The following is a 13,506-nucleotide window of genomic DNA, read 5'->3' as shown; positions in this document are numbered from 1 at the left end:
GCTCTTCTGATGAGCTCTTATTGATTCTGTATCATCTGTAAATTCTGCAGGATTTTGTTTCTTTTGAATGCTTTTTACTAAAACAGCACAAATCATTAATACTGTGTTACGCTCTGTTAAATACCTTCAGGAGTACAGAGAAACAGAGGGACTAGGAGTGGAAGCAGACTCCACTGGTCATCGATGCTCTCTTCTCATCTCTACCATCAGATGAGAGGTACAGGAGACACCACCAGGTTCAGGAACAGTTATTACCTTACACTCATGGCTGCAGAACTAGCCTGGATAACTTCACTCACCTCAAATCTGTACTGATTCCACAATCTACAGACTCAAGAATCCTATAATTTCATGTTGTCAGTATTATATAATTTTTGTACAATTTATATTCATTTGTCCATTGGTTGTTTGTCAGTCTTCGTTTATGTATAGTTTTTCAAAAATTTTATCATGTTGTACTGAGGACAACTTCAAGAGGTGATGCCTCAAGAAGGAGGCATCTATCATTAAGGACCCTCATCACCCAATGTATGCCCTCTTCTCATTACTACCATCAGTGAGGAGCTACAGGAGCCTGAAGACACACTTTTAACATCTCAGGAACAGCTCCTTCTCCCTCTGCCTTTAGATTTCTGAATGGGGACAATTTATCACTATTTTGCCCTCTTTTTGCTCTATATATGCAGTATATATTTCTTCTCACAAATTATAGTTTTTTAAAATTATTAGGTATTGCAAAGTACTGCGGAAAATCAACAAATTTCATGACATATGCCAGTGATATTTAACCTGATTCTAATTCCTTATTTTCCCGTAAATGCTGCAAGGAAACAAATCTCAAAGTTGTATATGGTGACCTATACATACTTTGATAATAAATTTACTTTGATTCTGGCTCAGCTTTTCTAGCCTGCCCATTCATTCCCTTTGATCATTGTCGACCCTCTATCTCAATAGCATTTCCCTGCACTCACCGCACACTGCGTTGTGTCTGTTAGTTTATTGTTTCCTTCTTTCAGCCAAGGAATTAGAAAAGGTGAATGATTACAGACATTCTCTCCGGGTTAGGAGAGTCTGATACTACAGGGTCCTCTGTTTGTAATTCTAAACTGCCTCCAAACTTCAGGCCGGCTATTCTTTCTGCATCATTATATACCCCTTCATTGAGCATTATCAGAATCAGGTTTAATATCACTGGTATATAGAACTATAGAACATTACAGCACAGAAACAGGCCTTTTGGCCCTTCTTGGCTGTGCTGAACCATTTTTCTGCCTAGTCCCACTGACCTGCACCTGGACCATATCCCTCCATACACCCCTCATCCATGTACCTATCCAAGTTTTTCTTAAATGTTAAAAGTGAGCCCGCATTGACTACTTCATCTGGCAGCTCATTCCACACTCCCACCACTCTCTGTGTGAAGATGCCCCCCCTAATGTTCCCTTAAACTTTTCCTCCTTCACTCTTAACCCACGTCCTCTGGTTTCTTTCTCCCCTAGCCTCAGTGGAGAAAGCCTGCTTGCATTCACTCTATCTATACCCATCATAATTTTATATTACTCTATCAAATCTCCCCTCATATATGTTGTGAAATTTGTTGCTTTGTGGCAGCAGTCATTGCAATACATAATACTTCTTTTTATGCTGTATACAAATGATTTAGATGATGGAATAGATGGCTTCATTGTCAAGTTTGCAGATGATACAAAGATTGGTGGAGGGGCAGGTAGTGTTTAGGAAACAGGTAGGGTGCCAAAGGACTTAGACAGATTTGGCAAATTAGGCAAGAAAGTGGCAAATGAAATACAATGTTGGAAAATGTATGGTCATGCATTTTGGTAGTAGAAATAAATGTGCAGAATATTTGCTAAATGGGGAGAAAATCCAGGAATCTGAGATGCAGAGGGACTTGGGAGTTCTTGTGCAGAACACCCTGAAAGTTAACTTACAGGTTGAGTCAATCGCAGACCCAGTACTGTGCACACGGTGATATTAATTGAGTAACAAATCCCAAGGTGCAAACAAAGTCAGAGTCAAAGTTCAGGCAGAGATCAAAACATCCAGAGAAATCCAAAAACCAGAATAGGGAAACAGGCAGAATCAATATTCAGACAGACAAAGTACAGATACAAATGTTGGAAAGGCTCAGGAAAACTCATTGGCACAATGTGGCAACAAACAGGTGAGAACACAGGACTGATATACACTGAGCAATAAACAGAGAGGCAGATGATAGGTGGAGCACAATGAGACACAAGTGGCAGCAATAAAGGTAATAATGAGAAGCAGATGAGAGACGGAGTACTCAGTAATATAGGGGTCGGGGTAGAGCAGGAGTGGGGACAGGAGCACATGGCAATACAAAACTACAGACTGACAGCTAGGGGGAAACACTCAAAAAGACAGAATTCAACTGGAGGTACTGACAGTTTCTCATGGTGGGAAAGTCTAGGACAAGAGGGCACAGCCTCGGGTTAGAGGGGTGCCTTTTGAAAACAGAGATGCAGAGGAATTTCTTTAACCAAAGGGTGGTGAATTTGTGGAATGTGTTGCCACATGCAGTGGTTGAGGCCAGGTTGTTGGGTGTATTTATGGCAGAGTTTGACAGGTTCTTGACTGGACATGGCATCAAAGGTTACGGGGAGAACTGGGATTGAGGAGGAGATAGAAAAAAGGATCAGCTATGATTGAATTGCGGAGCAGACACAATGGGCCAGGTAGCCTAATTCTGCTCCTATGTCTTATGGTTTTTATATATATAATTTTTTAAAAAGTTAAATTTAAAAAGTAATACAAAAAGAGAAAAGAATGTAGTGAGAATGGTTTAATGTCCATTCAGAAAACTGATGGCAGAGGAGAAGAAGCTGTTCCTGAATCATTGAATGTGTGTCTTTAGACTCCTGTACCTCCTCCCTGATGGTAACAATGAGAAGAGGGCATGTCCTGGGTGGTGGGGGTTCTCACTGATGGATGCTGCCTTTTTGAGTTATCGGCCCTTGAAGATGTTCTGGATGCTGGAGAGGCTAGTCCTCATGATGGAGCTGGCTGAATTTACAACCCCCCCACCACAATACCAGACAGTGATGCAACCAGTTAAAATTCTCTCCATGGTACAACTATAGAATTTTTTAAGTGTCTTTGGTGATATTCCAAGTCTCCTTAGACTCCAAATGAAATATAGCAACTGTTGTGCCTCCTTTGTAACTGCATCAATATGTTGGGCCCAGGATAGATCCTAAGGGATGTTGACATCCAGGAATTTGAAATCGCTCACCTTTTCCACTTCTAATCTATAGATAGGAACCTATGTGGGCTCCCTCATCTCTCCCTTTCTGGTCCACAATCAATTCTTGGTCCTACTGATGCTGAGTACAAGTTTATTGTTACAACACCTCTCAACTAGCTGATCTACCTTGCTCCTGTACGTCTTCTCATCAGCATCTGAAATTCTATCAACATAGTTGTGTTGTCAGCAAATTCATAGACAGCTGTGCCTAGCCACAAACACTCCTGAGGTGCGCCAGGGTTGATTGTCAGCGAGGAGGACTGTGGTCTTCCGCAGAGGATGTTAAGGTTCCAGATGCAAAGGGAGAGTTTACGAGGCCCAGGCTTTGGAGCTGTAGGAGTGATTGTGTTAAATGCTGAGCTGTACTCATGTTGCCTCTTGCACTCTGTCTAGAGAAGAGTCTGTAGCTATTATTAGTTTTAATCATCGAGCAGATTTTGTACTATGCTCATATTTATCTCGTCATTTTTCCTTTGCCAGACCCTGAAAGTTAGTGCATTCTATTGTACTTGTGTACTCTGCCATCCCTCAATGGGTTGACCTTCACTACAATCATCTTCCTTTGCTGTTGGCCATCCCTATTCTCTGGTATTCTGGATATCCCTCCATTATTCAATTTCTGCCTCGACTGAGAGCTCTGGCTGCAGTACACTCCTATTGGAACACCTCCTTCGCTCTTCAGTCTCTCACAAATTGAAACCTTCTCCTCCCACATCAGCACTTGGACCGAAGATTCGTCTCCCTGACCCTGTAAACGCCTTGACTATCTGTGGCTCAGCCAGTGGGATATGTCTTCGCTGCCAGCTCGTACCACCTGAAGAAGTTTAAACGATCTGCCAATTATTACCTCAGTGGTTCTGTTTTCTGATTCCATCTCCAATTGCTGAGCAGGGTTGCAGTCCTACCCCCATCACCAGTACTTCTCTGGATCAGGTGGATTGTCTCTGACCCACTCCAAGCTTCCCTCTGGCTGGGCAGTCTCCATCCACACCAACCTTTGCTGCTGTTCGGCCCTTATCGTCCCATACCTTCCCCATCCATGCACTTGTCCAAATGTCTATTAGATGCTCTAACTGTACCTGGCTGTATCATGACCCCTTGCAGCTCATTTACAAACTCACAGTGTGAATAAGTTACTCCTTGGGTCCCTTTTAAATAGTTCTCTGCTCAGCTGGAACCTCTGCCCTCTTCTTTCAGACTCCCTACCCTGGGGAAAAGACTCTGACCAACAATGTCAGAGATGGTTACCTTGGACAAGTTCCCACATGCACATCCCCTGTCCACCCATTTATTCCATTTCATTAATTGCTTCAGTAATTTCTCTCTCTCTCTCCCCATCTATCTCTCCCTCCCTCTCTTCCCCATCTCTCTTCCTCCCCTTCTCTCTCTCCCTCCCTCTCTTCCCCATCTCTCTTCCTCCCCTTCTCTCTCTCCCTCCCTCCTTCCTTCCCTCTCACCTTGCCTCCCCTTTCCCCCACCCTCTCTTTTACTGCCTCCCTCTCTTTCTTTCTCTCCCTCCCCCTCTCCCTTCCTCCCTCTCGTCTTGCCTCCCCTTTCGCCCACCCCCCTCTCCCCTCCCCCTCTTCCCTCCCCCTCTTGAAGCTATCTCACGTCCATTCGCCGAGTAATGTTTGCTGCGAACCATTCGAAAATGCACCCGGAACTTCGGGCGATGGAGGCGGTGAAGTCCCCTCACAATACGTGCTGTATCCGTCGCCACCCGGACGCGCCTGGGTTCAAGAGCGTTATGCTCTGTTAAAATCATCACTCCTCAAACTAATACAGGAGATGTTGGTCAACGGATCCGGCATTTTGCTTTTTCTCTGCCTTCTTTTCTATCTGCAGTGATTCGTACATTTCGCTTCTCTCAACGGCAGTTTTCACTGTTTGTGGATTTATCATTAACTCCCGTGTCCTTTCTGCTAAACATGTTCCCGATTATTTAGTATTTTGTTAGCAGTCTAGATATGCGTGTACCAACTAACTCATGTAGTCCTGTTTAGACAATGATCTCCGCCAAACAGGTTATTTCTGTGCACCCGTAATTCCTCAGCGGGCGGAACAAATTCTTGTTTGCACAAACTTCACAAGAACTATGTTCAACTTTTTTTTCTCAGTTACTTTGCGCGTTACAAACATACCGCACGTTTGGAATTGATTGCTATGCAGGAATTGACAACTCAAACATTGCAAACAGATGAATATGGACAGTATTCTTGAAATTCTTCAGCGGACCATGCCTGAATCAAAGATAAAACATCCCAGCTACTCTCGGTAATCCATCAAAATCTGATCCATTAATTCTTGACAGTATCTATTAGAGTGACCAGCAGAACCCAAAGGCATTGCTAACAGAACAGTACAGCATTAAAGCAACACTTGCTTTAGTTTTGGTGTTGCTTGGATTTCCAGCATCTGCAGATTTTCTCGTTTGTGATCGGAGTACAGCATTAAGTAGGTGCTTTAGCCCGCAATGTTCTGAGATACTACCGTCAAAGTAAGACGGATTCGGAACAGGGTCAATTGTAAAATGTGTTTTATATTGTCACGTTACACTGAAAACCTTTTTCAGGTGCAATCCATATACTAGGTTGAGGTAGAGGAAGTGCAGTGCAGGTGGACTCTAAGCTACAAGGCCACACCAAGATAGACTGTGAGGTCAAGAGCCTATCTGATTAAATCAGGGTACTGTATCATAGGATAGCAGGATAGAAGCTGTCCTTGAGCCTGGTGGAATGTGCTTTCTGGCCCAGTTTTCTGGTATCTTCTGCACAATTTTGGGAGTTTGGAGAAAGAAGAGAGACTGGGCAATATAGGATCTTTGATTGTGTTGGCTACTTTATCAAGCCAGGATCCAGAGAAGAGAGGCTGATTAATGTGATGTACTGAGCTGTGTCCATAACTCCCTGCAGTTTCTTGCAGTCACGGGCAGAGCAGTTGCCGTACCAAGCCATGATACATACGGATTGGATACTTTCTGTGGTGCATCGATTAAAAATTGGTGGCAGTTAAAGGAAACATGTTAAATTTCTTTACTTTCAGCAGTACTGATCTGTGAACCACATTTGAAGAATCTGGTCCTTTTGCAACTTTTGAAAATAGTATTGGTGTGGTATAGCATCTTATTTTAAGATCCAGTTGATGGCCGTTGCCTTGGAGGATGATGATTTATTTTCTGGGTTTCATTAAAGGGAAATGTAAAGAATATTTCATCAGCAGGATGACCGGTGAGACAGTTAACACTAAGTTGATTTTGTTTGTTTTCCAACTAAAGATGATGAATGAGCTACAAAGATTAAGTTTCACACTTGTTTTCTGTAACTGGCTGTGTAAATTAATACCCACATCCATTCCAGGCTGCTATTCACATAATAGAATTATTTCTGTTGCTTATGTTCAAGCCAGCAGGTGCTTGCAAATATAACCCTATGCGATAATGCGATTTGTTGGCAAGGTGATTGAAGCTGTAATTACTGCCAAATAATGAGACATATGAAATTTATCTGACACCTTATAAAGTTAATTTCTGGAACAATTGAATTGAGCATCATGCCTATGATATTGCTTGCATGGGTAATGTGTCCCACATATGGGGCAGAGAAGCAACTAGAGGGAAAACAATGGAACATGTTGCAGGAGGGTGTCAATGGAGACATCTTGGTTATCCAGAGATAAAATCATGTTTGTCACAATGAGCTGTACAGATCCTACAGACAAATGTTTTATCAGTGGAATATGTTTAGACCTATTTTACATCTAGTGGGCAAAAATATTCCTCTTTCTTCCCCTTTGATAAAAATAGCCTGCATGTCTTTAAAAACAAAATATTCTCCACAAATTTCAAAGTAGAAAATGCACAGGAAGTATGAAATATTGTGTAGTTAGTGAAGGGAGGAATGTAATTTCCCAATATCCTGGAGAAGAGAATGTCCCAGCCAGTGTGTTTATCACCAATGTGTTGGACCAAATGCTGGAAGTACTTCTGGGTGAAATAAGTTCATATTTCCAATTTCAACAACACTTTGGGCTAAGATACATCAGAAAGAATATTGTGAGTATGCATATTCCAAATCTAAATCTCATTTTTGTGAAATTCACAGTAGCTGTGTTTTTATTGTTGACTGTTTGTAAATGGAAGTGATTGACACAGGATGCATCTGAACTTGGACCTATGTGTCCCATTCAGTCTTAACCTCACACAGGATTTGTATTTCCAAGATAATATTGACCGTTTCTAGACCTATGTTTCTAAACCCCAGTGCATCCTGGTCACTCCTTAGCCCATGTTCTCAAAAGCTCTTGAGGGCCTGAATTATAGGGAGAGTTGGGGAGGCTTATTGAGGTGCTCAAAGGTATTCCAGCTTTAAATCCAATTGACCAAGTCTTCATGGGCTTAATCTTCTGGATCACCTTATCATGTGGGATCTTACAGAACATAGAACAGTAGAACACAGGAACAGACCCTTCACCCCACAATGTTGCACCAACTCAATTAGCAATCAAATGGCCAACTAAACTAATCCCTTCTGCCTACACAATATCCATATCCTTCCATTTACCTCACATTCACGTGCCAATCTAAACATCTTTTAAAAGTCCTTAATGTCATCTTTGTTAAAATTCTTTTCCTCTAGTTCTAGAAAAAACTAAACGTTCCTACAGAATGGCTACAAGGTGAAGGAAATCAACTGTGCCCTTAAAAGGGCTGACAGAAAAACCAGGAAACCTAACAACGAGGAGGAACCCGTCACTACCGCCTGTCTTCCCTATATTTCCACAGATTCACCGAAGAAATACCGAATTAATACCATCCACAAACCTGTAAGGAAGCTCAAATCACAGCTTATGTGGGTGAAAGATGACCTGGGACTCAGGTTGGCTGGCATTTTCACGATTCCCTGTGAATGCGGAGCGGCGTATATCGGCTGGACAGGACGCATGGTGGAAACCCGCATCAAAGAGCACAGGAGGTGTATCCATTAGGGTTACTGTCTGGTAGCAGAACATTGCATTCGCAATGGCCATAGGATTGACTTTGATGGCACAAAACCACTGTGCTTCTCCAAAGGCTTTTGGGACCACCTAGTAAAGAGAGCCATTGAAATAAAACTAGAGGAAAAGAATTTTAACGAAGATGAAGGTGTCGTTCTAAGTAAGAACTGGAATTCAATTGTAAACAAGGTGGGAGAGCAGAAACCTGATTGGATGAGGACTGACCAATCAGGAGGGATGGACTATGGCGGTATAAATACCTCCAGACTAGACATGCCCAGGTATCATCTCTGATGAAGATGGCAGAGTTTGTCATCGAAACGTTGGTTTTAATCGATACTTGTACCCAGCTGGATTTCCAAGCAGAGTTTATTTGTCATATATGCTGGGAAAGCACTAAGCAGAAAGTAAATAAAATTTTTGTCACATACTGTTCAGTGATGATGTAATATCAAAGAAATACCAAAAGTAAAGATTCTTATTTATCTTCATTTCTGCAGATTAATTTTACAATTTCATTTTATTTCCTTCATTGTATTCCTTGAATTCTCTGCACGCATATCAAATCATCCGCCACTGAACTGGCTACAGCCAAGATGAGGAGGATCCTAAGCAAGGGATACCTGGCCATACCTGGCCAGGTACTGAGGGACTGTGAGGCTCAGCTAACAGAGGTCTTAATGGATATCTTTTATATCTCTCTGAAACAGCTCACTGTCCCAGTAAGCTTCAAGGCTACCACCTTCATTCCAGTGCCCAAGAGAGCAATGGTAACTGGCCTCAATGATTACTGACCAGTAGCACTGACTTCAACTATTGTGAAGTGCGTGGAGCGGCTGGTAATGGATTGTATAACATCAGACCTTCCAGCTACATTGGATCCTTTCCAGTCTGTCTGCTGCTCAAACCGGTCTACTAATCTTGCCATAGCCTCAGCCCTCCACTCTGTCCTGTCCCATCAAGAAAATGATGCCTCATATGCCAGGATGTTGTTCATTAACTTCAGCTCGGCATTTAACATGACCATCGCTCAGAGGCAAATGGGTAATCTGTCCTCGTTGGTACTCAGCGTCCCTTTCTGTAACTGGAGCTTGGACTTCTTGACTGAAAGACCCCAGTGAGTTTGAGTTGGCAGCAACACCTCAAGCTTCATCATGCTGAGCACTGGTGCCCCCCACCAGGTCTGTGTTCTCAGCCTGCTGTTTTACATGCTACTGACTCACAACTGCACTGTCAGATCCAGCTCAAGACACAACATCAAGTTCGCTGATGATACTACAGTGGTCGGCCTCATCAGCAGCAAGGGTGAGTTGGCACACAGAGAGGAGGTAGAGAGGCTTGTCAATTGGTGCGAGAGCAACAACCTGAGTCTCAACATGGACAAGACAAAATTGACGATCGTGAACTAAGGAAGGCACAGCTCGACAACTTTCCCCATTGCACATCAATGGCTCCACCAGGGAGATTGAAGAACACAAAGTTCCTTGCTGTGCATATAACGGACAATCTAACTGGGACCCACAACACTTCCTCACGAGTCAAGCAGGCACAGCAGTGTCTGCACTTCCTGAGGAGACTGAGGCATTCAAGGCTCTCTACCCCGATTCCAATAACTTTCTACAGGAGCACCATCGAGAGTCTCTTGTCTGTGTTACACCTCACGTGATTGCGGGGTTTGGAAGCTGCATGACATCGGACTGCAGAGGACAGGAAAATCCACCAAGAGGATTATTGGGGTCTCCCTCTTACCTATTTGTGACATTGACTGGGAGCATTGCAGACGAAGTTCCAAAGCATTGTTGAGGACCCCTACCACCCAACACACAACCTCTTTGACCCATTACCATCAAGAAGGAGGTACAGAAGCATTAGGACTAGGACTGCCAGACTGGGTAACAACTTCTTCTCTCAAGCTGTGAGACTAATCAATACCCTGACGCCACTGAGGTCTAATTATTATGACAGCAAACTGTTTACTATTTACCTGTGCTGTGCAGTGTATGCATTTTAGTAACTTATGGTAATATTCTGATTTATGTGCTGTGTGTGATACATGTTTTGTTGGTGCACTGTGGTCCGGAAGAACGTTGTTTTATTTGGTTGTATCTTCAGTGCCTATTGAAAGTATTCACCCCCTTTGAAGTTTTCATGTTTTATTGTTTTTCAACTTTGAATCTCAGTGGATTTAGTGTGCTTTTTTGACACTAATCAAAAAAGGACTCTTCAGTGTCAAAGGGAAAACATCTCTGCAAAGTGATCTAAATTAATTACAAATATAAAACACAATTGGTTTTAGAAGTCACATAATTAGTTAAATGGAGATCTGTTTTTGGAGACCCATGTGCAGGCAAGGTGTTTCAACTGGCTGTAGTAAAAATACACCTGTATCTGGAAGGTCCAGCTACTGGTGAGTCAGTAACTACACCACAAGCAACTCTGCGGAAAGGTTACTGAAAAGCATAAATCAGGAGATGGATACAAGAAAATTTCCCAAGTCATTGAATATCCCTTGGAGTACAGTTAAGTCAATCAACAAGAAATGGAAAGAATATGGCACAGCTGTAAATCTACCTAGAGCAGGCCAACCTCAAAAACTGAGTGACCATGCAAGAAGGGAGATCACCAAGAGACCCATGACAATTCTGGAGGAGTTACAAGCTTCAGTGGCCAAGATGGGGAGACACTGTGCATTCAACAATTGTTGCCTGGGTGCTTCACCAATCACAGCTTTATGGGAGAGTGTTAAAAAGAAAGTCACTGTTGAAAAAAATCTCACCTGAAATCTCCGCTAGAGTTTCCCAAAAGACATGTGGGAGTCTCTGAAGTCCTGTGGAAGAAAATTCTATGGTCTGATGAAACCAAAATTGAGTTTTTTGGCCATCAGACAAAACACTATGTTTGGCATAAGCCAAACACTGCACATCATCAAAAGCACACCATCCCTACTGTGAAGCATGGTGGTGGCTGCATCATGCTGTGGGGATGCTTCACTGCAGCAGATCCTGGAAGGCTTGTGAAGGTAGAGGGTAAAATGAATGTCGCAAAATACAGGGGAAACCCTGGATTGAAAACCTGATGCACTCTGCAAGAGAACTGTGACTCGGGAGAAGATTTGTTTTCCAGCAAGACAATGACCTCAAGCATAAAGCCAAAGCTACGCAGGAATGACTTAAAAACAAAAAAGTTATTATCCTGGAGAGGTCAGGTCAGAGTCCAGACCTTGATCCAATCCAATTGAGAAATTGTGGCTGGACTTGAAAAAGGCTGTTCACTCACAATCCCCATGCAATCTGACAGAGCTTGAGCAGTTTTGTAAAGAAGAATGGGGAAAGAATTGTAGTGTCCAGATGTGCAAAGCTGATAGAGACCTATCCCACACAGACTCAAGGCTGTAATTGCTGCCAAAGGTGCATCTACTGAATACTGACTTGAAGGGGGTACGTAATTATGCAATCAATTATTGTGTTTAATAATTACAATAATTTTAGACCAGTTTGTAGAAATTTGTTTTCACTTTGACATGAAAGAGTGTTTTCTGTTGATCAGTGTTTAAAAAGCCAAATTAAATCCACTGTGATTGAATGTTGTAAAACAATAAATCATCAAAACTTCCAAGAGGGGACAATATTTTTTAGAGGACGATATGTACAGGACTCAAGGACCTGCGTTTTCGGGAGGGGTTGGGCAGGCTAGGACGTCATTCCTTGGCGTGTAGCAGGCTCGGGTAAATTTATAGTGTTGCATGGAATTATGTGGGACATAGAAAGGGTGAATGCACTCAATCTTTTTCCTGTGGTTAGAGAATCAAAAACTAGAGGCTTTGGGTGAGAGGGAAAAGATTTAAAAGAACAACAGTGGTGAGTATATGGAATGAACTATCAGGTGATGCAGGTACAACAGCAACATGTAAGGAATATTTGGATAAATAGGTCAGACACTTATAGTTGGGCCATGCAGGCTCATCGGGCTGGAAGAGCCTGCTGTATCTCTTAATAAAAATCAAGAAAAAATTACCAAATCCCTTTTGGAAATCCAGACATGAAACTGGCAAATGTAGTATTTATTTATTTAGAGATACTGCACAGTAGCAGGTCCTACTGGCCCAATGAGCTCTCGCCACCCAATTACACCCATGTGACCCTAACCCTACTAACCTGTACACCTTTGGACTGTGGGAGAAACCAGACCACCCACAGGAAACCCACGTGGTCATGGGGAGCACGTACAAACCCCTTAAGGACAGCGGCGGGAATTGAACCCTGGTTGCAGGTGCTGTAATGGAGTTACAGTATACTCTGTGCTTCTGTGCCAAATTAAAAGTTATTGTGAAAAATACCCATGCAGATAAACGACAAATCAAATAGACTTGAATATCTTCAGTTCCTCGGTTGAATGACAGTGAAGTTGTCATTCTCAGGAGAGTGATGAGGAACGTTGAGTGCAGATCCGGGTTGTTTACGATGCCGGTTAGCAGACTCCAGAACTCCTGCATGGGGCTCACCGGTAAGCTCTCTGGCTTTGTTTGGGAAGAGATGTAGGATCAGTGTCTGGAAACTGGATGCGCACTCTGCATTCCCTCATTGCTGTGTAATCCGACATCAGTGGGACCCAGAGAAAGGGGCGTTAACAACACACACAAAATACCAGAGGAACTCAGCAGGTCAGCCTGCATTTATGGAAACAAATAAACAGTCGATGTTTCGAGCTGTGACCCTTCATCAGGACATCCGGCATCTGCAGATTTTACTGTGTTTTGGAAAGAGTCATCTACAATCATTTTGAGGTGAAATGCTGCCAATTCTGAACTTGGACCGGGATCCTCAGTCACTTTCTGTTTCTACATCGAGTGTTTACACATTGTCAAACACAGATCTAATTTCACCAGCCATCACGTGGGTCACCAACCTGAAAACCTTTTTCATCAGTGATGTCATGTGCCTGCATTAGCTCACCTGAACCTTCTCAGGTAGTCCAGGTCAGGTGAATAAGCACAGTGGTTGGTTTACATTACAGTGGCATTTAAAGGCATAGTCCTCGGCAAGGAAGCTTCTGAACTCCGCTGACTGTTCACACAGCTGGCAGTACTCAACCACGGCAGAATGATCACGGGGTCTGATTAACTCACGAGTGTGTGTGTGTGTGTTTGTATCTCTGCATCCTTTCCTCTGCCCACATCCACAACCCGTCTTGTGTTGGCCACAGGCTTGGAAATATCTCATTTAATC

Source organism: Hemitrygon akajei, chromosome 14, assembly GCF_048418815.1.
Source record: "Hemitrygon akajei chromosome 14, sHemAka1.3, whole genome shotgun sequence".
Classification (NCBI taxonomy): domain Eukaryota; kingdom Metazoa; phylum Chordata; class Chondrichthyes; order Myliobatiformes; family Dasyatidae; genus Hemitrygon; species Hemitrygon akajei.
This window is presented reverse-complemented; position numbering follows the sequence as displayed.